Source organism: Chiloscyllium punctatum, chromosome 50 (genome assembly GCF_047496795.1).
Source record: "Chiloscyllium punctatum isolate Juve2018m chromosome 50, sChiPun1.3, whole genome shotgun sequence".
NCBI lineage: Eukaryota > Metazoa > Chordata > Chondrichthyes > Orectolobiformes > Hemiscylliidae > Chiloscyllium > Chiloscyllium punctatum.
Window position 1 is genome coordinate 41,265,719 of NC_092788.1, and position 12,528 is coordinate 41,278,246.

The following is a 12,528-nucleotide window of genomic DNA, read 5'->3' on the forward strand; positions in this document are numbered from 1 at the left end:
GTAGATTCTTTCAGTAGATTTGCTAAGTATAATTCCCCTCTTAAATCCATGTAGACTCTGTCCAATCCTGTCACTGTTCAGTAAAAAACTTGACTGTACTCCAACATCGTAAGTAAATGTATCTGTATTTATTTTTAAAAATGATTACTTATAAATGCTGGACCCACGCAATATCAATGAATTTGTGACTCAGAAAAAAACTTTTTTTTCTGTTAATACATTTTCATACTGTGTTATGCAGACAGCAAAAAGTGATCGCTCTGAATTGTGAGTAATTTTGAAAATAATATATTTTAAAAATGACATCCCAAAATGCTGCCTCATTATTGCGCAAGGAAGATTTTGCATTCAATAGTCTGCAGATAAAATCGAACAGCTTTTTGCTGCAATTTGGCCAGACTGCAGGTTACACCAAAGTATCAGTGCCTCACATTTAGGGTGTTCCCAGATAACGCACAGCTGCAGTATTTTGTTTTGCACTCAGCTATATGTTGTTCTCACTTGTTTCTTGGTGAAAGATTACAAAATTAACTTTGATGAATGAAATTATGATTTCTTTAACCAATGTTGGGAGAAAAAAACAGTCAGTATTTCAAGTGCTGATAAAGTAAAATAAACTGAATCAGTAGAAAGGGTTTAAGTTGGATATGGAACAAATGCTGGCAAATGGGTGTAGATTAATTTTGGATATCTGGTCAGCATGGGCAAGTTATACTGAAGGGTCTGATTTTGTGTTGTACAACTGTGATTTTATTCTATCAATTATCAAGAAGTTGAAAACTTCGAGGAGTAAAAGGAGAATTTATGCAGAGAATGCACTTGAAATGATGATTAATGTAAATCAAACTCACATTATTTCAGTACCTTTTCCTCTAGGTTCTTCAATGAACAAACTTGTTTTGTTCTCTGAATAAGTATGTATCATGTGATTTGTTTTGCTCAAAATATTTCGTTAGGATCTAGTGAACTATTAAGAAATGTTCATTTTTAAAATTTAGGCAGCTTGATTATTAAAAGGTTAGCGTTTTACTCCCACTGAATCATTGCTCTATAAAAGGTAACAAGCTTTTTATGTTTTCTGGACACTGAATATGGAAGTCAATTCTGAAGGAAAAACTCCTTGTTGGTAATGTTCCCACATATGTGGAGTAATTGCTTCTGGTCAGTCTTCAGGCTATAGAGGCTCGGAAAGAAAGGAGTTGGCCAAAGTTAGGAACATCATTTGGATCGACTATGCTCATTGGGGAAACTTGCAGGATCTGTAGAAGAAACATGTGTTTCAGAGTGTATGCAATAAACCTGAACATTGTTATTTTTTTTCACAGAGCTTGTGACCCGACTGGAGCAGCAGTGAAGCTCGTATTGTTTTTTAAATTTCCGAGCTTGCCAAATTACTGTTGGTAAATGCAGGTGACTTTATCAAAGCACATTTCACACTCCCCAGCCTGGAATTTGGTCCCAATTCTGTCAGTCCATCCATTCCTATGGATATTAGGTATTTCAAATGTGAGCACTCCATTTAACTATTTGAATTGAATACTTCAGTGGTTATGTCCTCTTGGATTCTGAATTTCAAATTAATCAATTGTGATTTTTTTGTCCCCCCTGAATTTGCCAAGCACTGGGCAGTTCTGGAATATTCCAAGTATTTACAATAGATACATTCACACAATTGAAGGCAACCTGGTATTCAGGTAGTCAACAACAATACACAAGTAAATTTATGAATTGCTTACTGTACACCAACAACACAAGCCAAGTACTATTGAAATCAAAGATTGTCTCCCAAGGATTCCCAAATCTAAACAGTGCATTCCAGATATGCTCACTATCACCATCTGGGAGCAGTCTCCCAAAGTGCTCCCAGAATTTAGAAAGCACACACACTGCCCCCCAAAGCTAAATCTGCCGTCACAGGCTTCACTCTGATTGTATACAATGGCATTTATTGTCCAGTTCTTTAACATGACAAATGATTTTACAAACAATTTATAAAATTCTTTAAATACTGAAGAAATGTGATGTCACCCCTTTGTAGAAGTGAATGGAAAATGTGATGTTTGCTTGACCTTTGGCTCTATGTATCAGACCGAACTGAACCTTTAGCAAGATGTGGGATCTTTCTCACAAACTTTGTTTAAAAAAAGCAAAGATTATGCTCTGAGATTTAAATTTTCAATCAGGTTTAATAAAAATCCTTGCAAAAAAATTGAGAGTTTGACTTCAGCTTCTTTAAAGAGACATGCTCTTGGCCTTTAATTTTGTGACATGTGATCATTCTTTGGTAAAGATGGCTGTGTGTAACACTGCAGGATGTTGTACTGAAGAGCCTCATTGGGTGGAGGAGCTTTATTACTGGTGTAACTTGGCTAATTTTGAGATGGAATGTTACTGAGTTAAATCTTGTTTTTAAACTGAGGCGTGCTTGTGTAACTCAAGTGTGGACACCACGCTCATGTTTACAATGAACCTTTCACTTTTGCAGATTAGTATTTTCCGATCTGTTTTGTAAATAAATTTCACTATAGAAAGCACAATGTTGGAGAACCGCAGGTCCAGCAGCATCTCTGAGGGAAAAAAAACATTCTAAGTTCAAAGTCTCATGACCTTTTGTCCGTTCAGACAAAGAGTCAGTGAACTTGAAATGTAACATTTTTTTCTCTTCACCGATGCCCTCAGAACTGCTAAGTTTCTCCAGCACTTTGTTTCTGGGGTTTATGTCTCCAGTATCTGCAGTTTATTGTTTTGTTATAGATCCTATAATTTGACTTGGGGAGCGAGAGGCAGCAACTGTGATAAACTAGGGTAAAACTCCCCAACCATGGAATGGAGTTTTATACATTGCAAAATACTACTGTAAATAAGAAATGCAATTAAGCTAAGTGCAAGATGACATATCACCTGCCTTGTCTCAAACTTGCTACTCACCTTTGAGGACTAATCTGTCAGAATTATGTTTGCTCCCATCCTTTGAGATCACAGTCCACAAATGTCCCAGTTCCAATTCCTGGGCCGGGCCCAGTTGCCACATTGCAGTGGGGTGGGGAGATTTGTGTCAGCCTGAAGTTTTTGTAAAGAGAAAGATTGCAGGTTGAAGTTGATGGTTTTGACTAATATTGCGTCAACAAACTTGGAGGAAATCCTTCCGAATGTATTGATTAACTGGACTGAGCCTGTTTACATGCTGCCCTGTTAGTAGTGCTGTAATATTCTTAGTTAATAATCACACAACACCAGGTTATAGTCCAACAGGTTTATTTGGAAGCACACTAGCTTTCGGAGCACCACTCCTTCATCAGGTGATTGTGGAGGGCACAATTCTAAGGCACAGAATTTAAAGCAAAAATTTAGCGTGATGTAAATGAAATTCTCCATTGAAAAATACCTCGATTGTCTGTTGAGTCTTTCATCTGTTGGAATACCATGATAGTTTCACTTCTTTTATGTGTAAATCACAAAACCTTTTTTTACAAGTTGCATTCCTGACACTGGCCAATCAAATCACTCATTGTATTAATCACTGCACAGTCTCAACAAAGGAATGAAACTGGATGGACCACATTACATCTACCAATGCACTGGAAAATACAACACAATCAGCCCTCTTGACCCTGCAACTTCTGTCTCACTGTGGGCCAACAACAGCAGCAGAATTGTACTCCAGGCCAATCTTAAATCTCATGGCCTGGTATATCCCCATTCAATCATTAACATCAAGCCAGGGGATCAACCCTAGTTCAATGGAGAGTTCCACAGGGCATGCCAGGAGCAATACCAGGCATACCTAAAAATGTGGTGCCAACCTGGTGAAGCTACCCAACCTCCATGCCAAACAGCACAAACAATACCAAATAGAACTATGTGATCCAACAACCAATGGATCAGATCTGAGCTCTGCAGTTCTACCACACCTGGTCACGAATGGTGATGGACAATTAAACAACTCACTGCAGGAAGCATCACAGATATCCCCACCCTTACTGATGGAGGGATCTCACACATCCATGCAACAGACAAGACAACAGCATTTGCAGCAATCTTCAGCCAGCAATGCCAAGTGGATGAGCCTTCATTGGTCCCTGACATCACAGACGTGAATCAACTTGGTTGAAAACTTATTTCAAATCAGATCAAGAAATGGAGAAGTAGTGTAAAGGCTGTCAGCCCTACCAACATTGTGGCAATAATACTGATGGCTGTGCTCCAGAAATTGCTGCCCACCAAGACAAGTCCAGCACTGGCACCTACTGACATTGTGGAACATTTCCCAGTGATGTTCAACACAAAAACGCAGGACAGAGCCAACCGAGCCAATTTCCCTCCATCAGTCGACACTCGCTCAGCAGTGAAGTGATGGAAGGTGTCATCAACAGTGCTGTCATGCAGCTGCTCAGCAATAACCTTCTGTGAAACCCAGTTTGGGTTCTGCCAGGGCCACTCAGCTCCTGATCTTGTTACAGACTGGATTCACAAACTGACAAACAGCTGAATTCCAGAGGTGAGGTGAGGGTGATAGCCCAGTCCCACTCCAAGACCACTATTTCGACTTCAGTGATATCACCGGACCTCACCACAGTCTCAGCTCATTTACTGAAACTCTCATTCATTCCTTTTGTTAACTCTAGATTTCATTATTTAAACCCACTCCTGGCCAGCATCCCACAATCACCCTCCCTATAACCTTCAGAATATTGAAAACTCTACCGCCCAAGTGCTCACTTGTACCAGAACTTGCTGATCCATCAAAAGGCTCCCATTTACAAGCAACAACAATTTACTTTCACACCCTTGACTTAATTCCGGGCTGTAATCATTCCTATCTTCCTGCACCACACACCCTTTCATATCTCAATTACTCATTTTAGTATAGACTCCCAATGATGTGTTTATTTTTGAGTTCAGCTGTGTGACTGTTTCTATAGATTCCAAGGCAACATGGTCTGGAATTCCCACCCTCTAAGATCTGCTTTCTTCCTTTAAGGCATTCCTGAAAAATTGCCTATTTGGCAATGGTTTTGGTCACTGGACATAATATTCTCCATCTGTGGCCTTATGTCAAAAGTTCCCAATATTTTTGTGAAATTAAAAACATGTTGATTTTTACAGATATCTTCTACTTTTCACTATCGCTGAGTGAATAATCTGTAATGTCTCTTACCCAACCACATTGTAGGAGCACCTTCACCATTCAAACTGCAGCTGTACAAGGAAGTCAAACATCAGCCTCTCCACAGGCAACAGGGCTTTGCCAATGATCACTGGTATCTGTGGAAGGAGAAATACACATGATGTTTCAGGGAGTGCAATATGAATTATAGGGAATGAAAATGGTGCAGAATTTGACTGTCAGAAATGGAAGGAAAATCCACTCACTATTGGAAAAAAGAATTCTTGACTGTCAAAGATATTGTGGAAAAAATAACCTGATAATGGAGCAGCATCCGGTCAGGAGTCGGGCAGCAGTGAACAATCCATTTACAAAAAGGTCTGTGAACGTAGTAGTAAAATACTAAACATGGCAAAAATACACTCACGTGAGACTGAGGAAGCGAGATAATGAACATTTGGATATCAAGGAGCCAAGAGGTGAATCAGGGCAGTGTTCACTTTCATGATCCCACAGTCAGAGATGTCTAGCACCAAAACAGACTCTTCAGTCCAACCCATTTATGCAAACCAGATATTCTAATCTAAACTATTCCCATTTGCCAGCACTTGACCGACATCCTTCTGAACCCTTCCTATTCAAATGCCTTTTAAATGTTACAATTTTGGTTGCCCTTTTGGCTCCTTTTGAATTTTCCCATCTCACCCTAAACCTATATCCTCTAGTTCTGGGCTCCACCTCCCCAGGGTAAACACCTTGTCTATTTATGCGATCCATGCCCCTTCTGATTTTATAAACCTCTTCAACATCACACCTCAGCCTGTGACACTCCAGGGAAAATGGCCCCAGCCTATTATGCCTCTCCCTGCAACTCAAATCCTCCAACCCTGGCAACATCCTTAAAAAAAATCAATTCTCAAACTTTCCATGTTTCAGTGCCTCATTCTGATAAGAGGGAGACCAGAATTGCACACAATATTCCAAAAGTGGCCGAACCAATGTCCTGTACAGCTCCTTTACTCAATGCTCTGACCAACGAAGGGAAGAATCCCAAACAATTTCTTCACTATCCTATCTATCTGTGACTCTACTTTCAAGGAACTACGAACATGCACTCCAAGGTCTCTTTGTTCAGCAAGACTCTCCAAGACCTTACAATTCAGTGTGAGTCCTGCTCTGATTTGCTTTTCTAAAATGCAGCACCTCACATTTACCTAAATTAAACCCTATCTACAACTCCGCAGCCCATTGGCCCATCTGATCAATATCCCATTGTATTCTGAGACAACCTTTATCACTGTCCACAATACCTCCAATTTTGGTGTCATCTGCAAAATTACGAACTGTACCGGCTCTATTCACATCCAAATCATTTAAATGGATGAAGAAACAAATCCAGAAAAAAAACATCCATTTCTCTGGGTTTGAATGTGCTCTGGGTAAATCCTGCCCTATGACTCTCTACCAGGGAGGGCTGCACATACACACCTCTGAACTTTGCCCCCTACAAAGCTGGCGGCCGCGCACGTGTCCAGTGAATCATTGCCCCGAATAAAGATGGCGGCGATCACACGATGAGGTTATTTTCCCGTTTACTGCAAAAACGGGACTGTAAGTTTCAAATTTGTATTTTCCGATATGCACCAAATGTTTGTAAAATCTCTCAGCCCATACCAACACCATATCCGTCCAACTTCCTGCTGTTTATTTCTTTCCTTACCAACAGCTCTCCATCCACACGTCCCGCACATCCGCGCCCACCGTGAAGATGATCACGTGGTATAGTCTAGTCCCGTCCCTCATTTACTCTGATTGGTCGGAGGACCAAATGCCCCGCCAGGTCCTCCAGCTGTGCCCCTGCCTTTCCATTGGTCTTCCGCTGACATCAACTACCAGGGGCCCATTGTTGCCTGGAGCATGCGCACTGCTTCGTGGCTTTTGTTGCTGTTTATCAGTTACTAGAGTGAGACACAAAGTTAAAAATCACACAACCACCTGATGAAGAAGCTGCAAAGTGAGTGCTTCCCAATAAACCTGTTGGACTATAACCTGGTGTTCTGTGAATTTTAATTTTGTCCATCCTAATCTAACACCAGCACCTGAAAGTCAAGAGTGTGGGAAGAATGCAAAATATAACAACAAAAGAACTAGGAACAGGAGAAGGCCGTCCTGCCCTTTGAGCTTGCTCTGCCATTCATTAAGATCATGGCTGATCATTTTGTGGACGCAGAACCATTTACCAACGTTCTCACCATATCCCTTAATTAATTAATTAATTCTTTTTTAAAAAACCTACCTTAGCTTTAAAACGTTTACTGAACTAGCATCAACTACTTCCCTGGGTAATGAATTCCACAGAGGTCAAGAAGTTCTTCTCAATTCAGTCCTAAATTTGCTGCCTCTAGTCTTATGGTGATGCCCTCTTGTCCTAGATTCACCTGCCAGTGGAAACATTCTCTCTACTTCTGTTTTATCCATTCCATTCATTATTTTATATGTTTCCCATTCTTCTGAATTCCAATAAATATAATCCCAATCTACTCAGTCTCTGTTAAGATAACCCCCTCAACTCCAGAATCAACCTAGTTAACCTCCTCTGCACCCCCTCTAGTGCCGGTACATCCTTGAGCAAGTAAGGAGACAGAAACTACATGCAGTACTCCAGGTGTGGCGTCACCAGCACCCAATACAGCTGGAACATAACCTCTGCTTTTAAACACAATCCCTTCAGCAATGAAGGCCAAAATTCCATTTGCTTTCTGAATTGATTGTTGTACCTGGTGACCAACCTTCATGCAGAAGGTTACTCAGGTGCCCCTACATAGCAAATGATGCAACTTTTTAAAACTCAAGTAATAATCTCTTTTTTAATGTTACTCCAACCAAACAGTATGACTTTACATTTATGTACATAATATTCCACTTGCCAGCCCATTGCCCACTCACTCAATGTATCTCTGTTCCTCTGCAAAGTTTCACAGTCCCCGCACACTTTGTTCTGATACTCATCTCAGTGTCATATGCAAACTTTGACACCCTACATGTGGTCCCCAACTCCAAATCATCTGTATCAATTCTAAATAATCGCAGTCCCAACACTGATCCCTGAGGCACACTATTAGTCACTGATTGCCAGCCGGAATAGTACTCATTTATCCCCACACTTTGCTTCCTGTTAGTCAACCAATCTTCTATCCATGCTAATGCTCTACTCCTAACACCATGCACCTTTATATTATGCAACAGCCTCTTGCACAGCACCTTGTTGAAGGCCTTTTGGAAATCCGGGTACACCACATCCACTGGGTCCTTGTTGTCCACCTTGCTCGAAATGTCTTCATAGAATTCCAAAAGATTTGTGAAGCATGACCTGCCCTACATGAACCCATGCACGGTTGTCAAATGGGACAATTTCTATTAAGATTCCCTGCTATTTCTTCCTTGATAATAGACCCAAGCATCTTTCCCACTACAGAGAATAAGCTAACTTGTGTATTATTCCCCACATTTTGTCCACCTCCTTTTTAAAAACGTGGCATCACTTTTGCTGCTTTCCAATCTGCTGGGACTGCCACAGAGTCCAGTGAATTTTGGAAAATTACTGCCAGTGTATTTGCTATTTCTCCTGGCATCTCCTTTAGTACCCTGGGATGCATTCTATCAGGCTCAGAAGACTTTTCTGTCATTAGCTCAATTAACTCCAACAGTCCAACACTAGCTGTTCCATAATAATGACAGTTTCCAAATCCTCACCTATCTTTATCTCTTTGCTAATTATTGGCAAGATATCAGTTTCCTCCACTGTGATATCCCATAATTAAATGTTCCTTCTCATTTTCCAAAGGACCAACATTTACTTTAGCCACTCTTTTCTCATTCAATATAAAATTTTGTTTTCTGTCTTTATAGTCTGTGCTAGTTTTTTTTCTCATGTTCTATCTTACTTTTCTTTATAGCTCTTCTGTGGCTTTCTGTTGACCTTTATAGTTTTCCCAGTTCTAGTTTCAGGCTGTTTTTGGCCACTTTGCATGCCTTCTCTTTCAATTTGACCGTTTTCCGTAGATACCCATCACAGAGTATGCCTTTTCTTACAGTCCTTCCTTTTCACTGAAATATATCATTGCTGAGCACTTTGTAAAGTGCCTCTGAAAATCTTCCACTGCTCATCAACTGTCCCACCATAAAATCTTTGTTTCCAGTCTACTTTATCCAGGTTCTCCCTCATTCTATTGTAGTACCCTGTGTTGAAGCACAGGACCCAGGTATTAGATTTTATCTTCACATTCTCCATATGTATTCTAAATTCAACCATACAGTGATCACTTCTTTCAAGAGGATCCCTAACTCTGAGGTCATTAATTATTCCTGTCTCATTGCACAGGGCCAGATCCTGGATAGATTGCTCCCTTGTCAGTTCCATTTCATACTGTTCAAGAAAACTATCATGGATACACTTAATAAACTCAAGGCTACCCTGACTGAGCTGGTTCGACCAAACTACATGTAGATTAACATCACCCATGATAATAGCCATACCATTTTTACAGGCATAGTTATTTCTTTGTTTATTGCCCATCCCAATGTGATGTTATTATCTGGTGGCCTGCACACTACACCTGTCAGTGACTTTCTTGTTGGAATTTTGAAAGCATCATTCCTGTTTCTCCTACTGTACAGCAATAACAACAACTACTTGCATTGTATGGAATCTTTTACAATGGCAAATCTCCTCAGGTGCTTCCTGGATGATCAAAACGTTGATTAAAGAGAATGGTTTTAAAATACATCTTAAAGGAGGATAGAGAAGGTTAGGGAGGGTATTCCACAGACTTCTGCCCTTGACAGCACCATTCGTGGAGTGATGCAGGTGGGGTGGGTTGGAAAGGAAACGTGCAAAGGGGAAATGGAGGAGCGCAGGCAGTGCATAAAGTCTTAAGGACAGAGGAAGTTCCAGACTGAGTCTGTCTGTCAGAGAGTATGGCTGCCTCATGGAGTTTGAAGCTCTGCAATGGGTCCATGCATGTCACATTAGTCGAGGAGAGTATAACGGTGGCTGAGAGAACTTTTGATGAGGACTAGTCTCCTGAGGTAGTGTGGGCTGAGGTTAGAAACAGAAGAGGAGAGGTCACACTCCTTGGAGTTTTTTTTATAGGCCTCCACAGAGTTCCAGGGAGGTGGAAGAGAGGATTAGCAAAATTATTCTGGATAGGAGTGAAAGTAACAGGGTGGTCATTATGGGGGACTTTAACTTCCCCAAAACTGACTGGAAATGCTATAACTAATACGTTGGATGGATCAGTTTTATCCAATGTGTACAGGAGGGTTTCCTGACACACTATGTTGAAGGGCCGACAAGAGGGGAGGCCACATTGGATCTGGTCCTTGGTAATGAACCAGACTAGGTGTTTGATTTAGTTGTAGGTGAGCACTTTGGAGTGTGACCATAATTCAGTTAAGTTTAGTTTAGCAAGGGAAAGGAATAAGTACATGCCACAGGTCAAGAGTTATTGATGGGGCAAGGGCAATTATAATGCTATTAGGCAAGAATTAGATGCACAGAATGGGGTAGCAAAATGCAGGGGATGGAGACAATGGAAATGTGGAGCTGGTTTAAGGAACAGATATTACGTGTCCTTGATGGGTATGTCCCTGTCAGGCAGGAGGAAGTGATAAGGTAAGGGAACCGTGATTTACTGCGGAAACTGCATCTCTTGATACGAAGAAGAAGGAGGCTTAGGTGTTGATGAGGCAAGATGGTTTAGATGAGGCGATGGAGAATTACAGATCAGCTAAGAAGGATTTAAAGAGAGAGTTAAAAAGAGCAAAGAGAGGACACTACCAGTCTTTAACACATAGAATAAAAGAGAACCCTAAAGCTTTCTATAGGTATGTGAGGAATAAAAAGATAATTAGGGTAGGAATAGGGCCAATCACAGACAGAATGGGAAGATGAGTGTTGAACCTGTGGAGATTGGAGAGATGCTAAATGAACATTTCTCATCAGTTTTCACTCAGGAAATATTGTGGAGGAGGAGAATGAAGTATGAGATATTAGACTAGAAATTATCAAGGTTAGTTATGAACACGTGTTATCAATGCTGGAAGGAGTGAAAATACACAAGTCCCCTGGGCTGGATGGGATTTATCCGAGGATTCTCTGGGAAGCTAGGGAGAAGGTAGCATAGCCTTTGGCTTGGATATTTGAGTTGCTACTGTCTGCAGATTTGGTACCAGAGCACTGGAAGATTGCAAATGTTGTGCCCTTGTTCAAGAAGGGCAGTAGAGAGCCTTACTTCTTTTGTAGGAAATGTTTAGGAAAGGATTATAAGAGATAAGATTTATAATCACCTGGCAAACATCAATTTGATTTCAGATAGTCAACTTGGCTTTGTCAAGGGCAGGCATGTCTCACAAACCTCATTGAGTTTTTGAGAAGGTCACCAAGCATGTAGATGAGGGTAGGGCATTTGACATGGTATACATGGACAAAAGTAAAGCCTTTGACAAGGTTCTACATGGTAGGCTGTTGGAAAAAATGCAGAGGCATAGAATTGAAGGTGATTTAGCAGTTTCGATTAGAAACTTGCTTTCTGAAAGAAGGCAGCGAGTGGTGGTTGATGTAAAATATTCAGTCTGGATTCCAGTTACTAGTCACGTGTCACCAGGATCTATTTTGGAACCACTGCGGGTATAGGTGAATGGATTAGGAAATTTGCAGACGACACTAAAGTCAGTGTAGTAGTGGACAGTGTGGAAGAATGTTACAGGTTGCAAGGGGACTTGGATAAACTGCAGAATTGGGCTGAGAGGTGGCAAATAGAGTTCAATGCAACGAAATGTGAGGTGATGCACTTTGAGAAGAATAACAGGAAGGCTGAATACTGGGTCAATGGAAAAATTCTTGGTAGTGTGGTGTGCAGAGGGATCTTTGAGTTCATGTACATAGATCCCTGAAAGTTGCCACCCAGGTTGATAGTGCTGTTAAGAAGGCAAACGGTGTGTTAGGTTTCATTCGTGGAGGGATTTAGTTCCGAAGTTGAAATACCATACTGCAACTCTACAAAACACTGGTGCAGTCACACTTGGAATATTGTGTTCAATATTCCTCTAGCTTATCTCTCCATGCTTCAGGCTCTCTGCCTTTATACCTGATGAAGGGCTTTTGCCCGAAAAGTCAATTTTACTGCTCCTCGGATGCTGCCTGAACTGCAGTGCTCTTCCAGCACCTCTAATCCAGAATCTGTACCCCACCACATCACTTTGCCCCACAATCGTGGTATCTGGTTGTACAGAAGGAGGAGTGGCACAGTCTGTACTGAGATGCACTGGGGCCCTGAAACACATGGTAAAGACTGAAATCACCAGAGCATTGAGAGCCCCACCACATTGTTTGCATGTTCTATTGTTTTTACTCTGGTCCT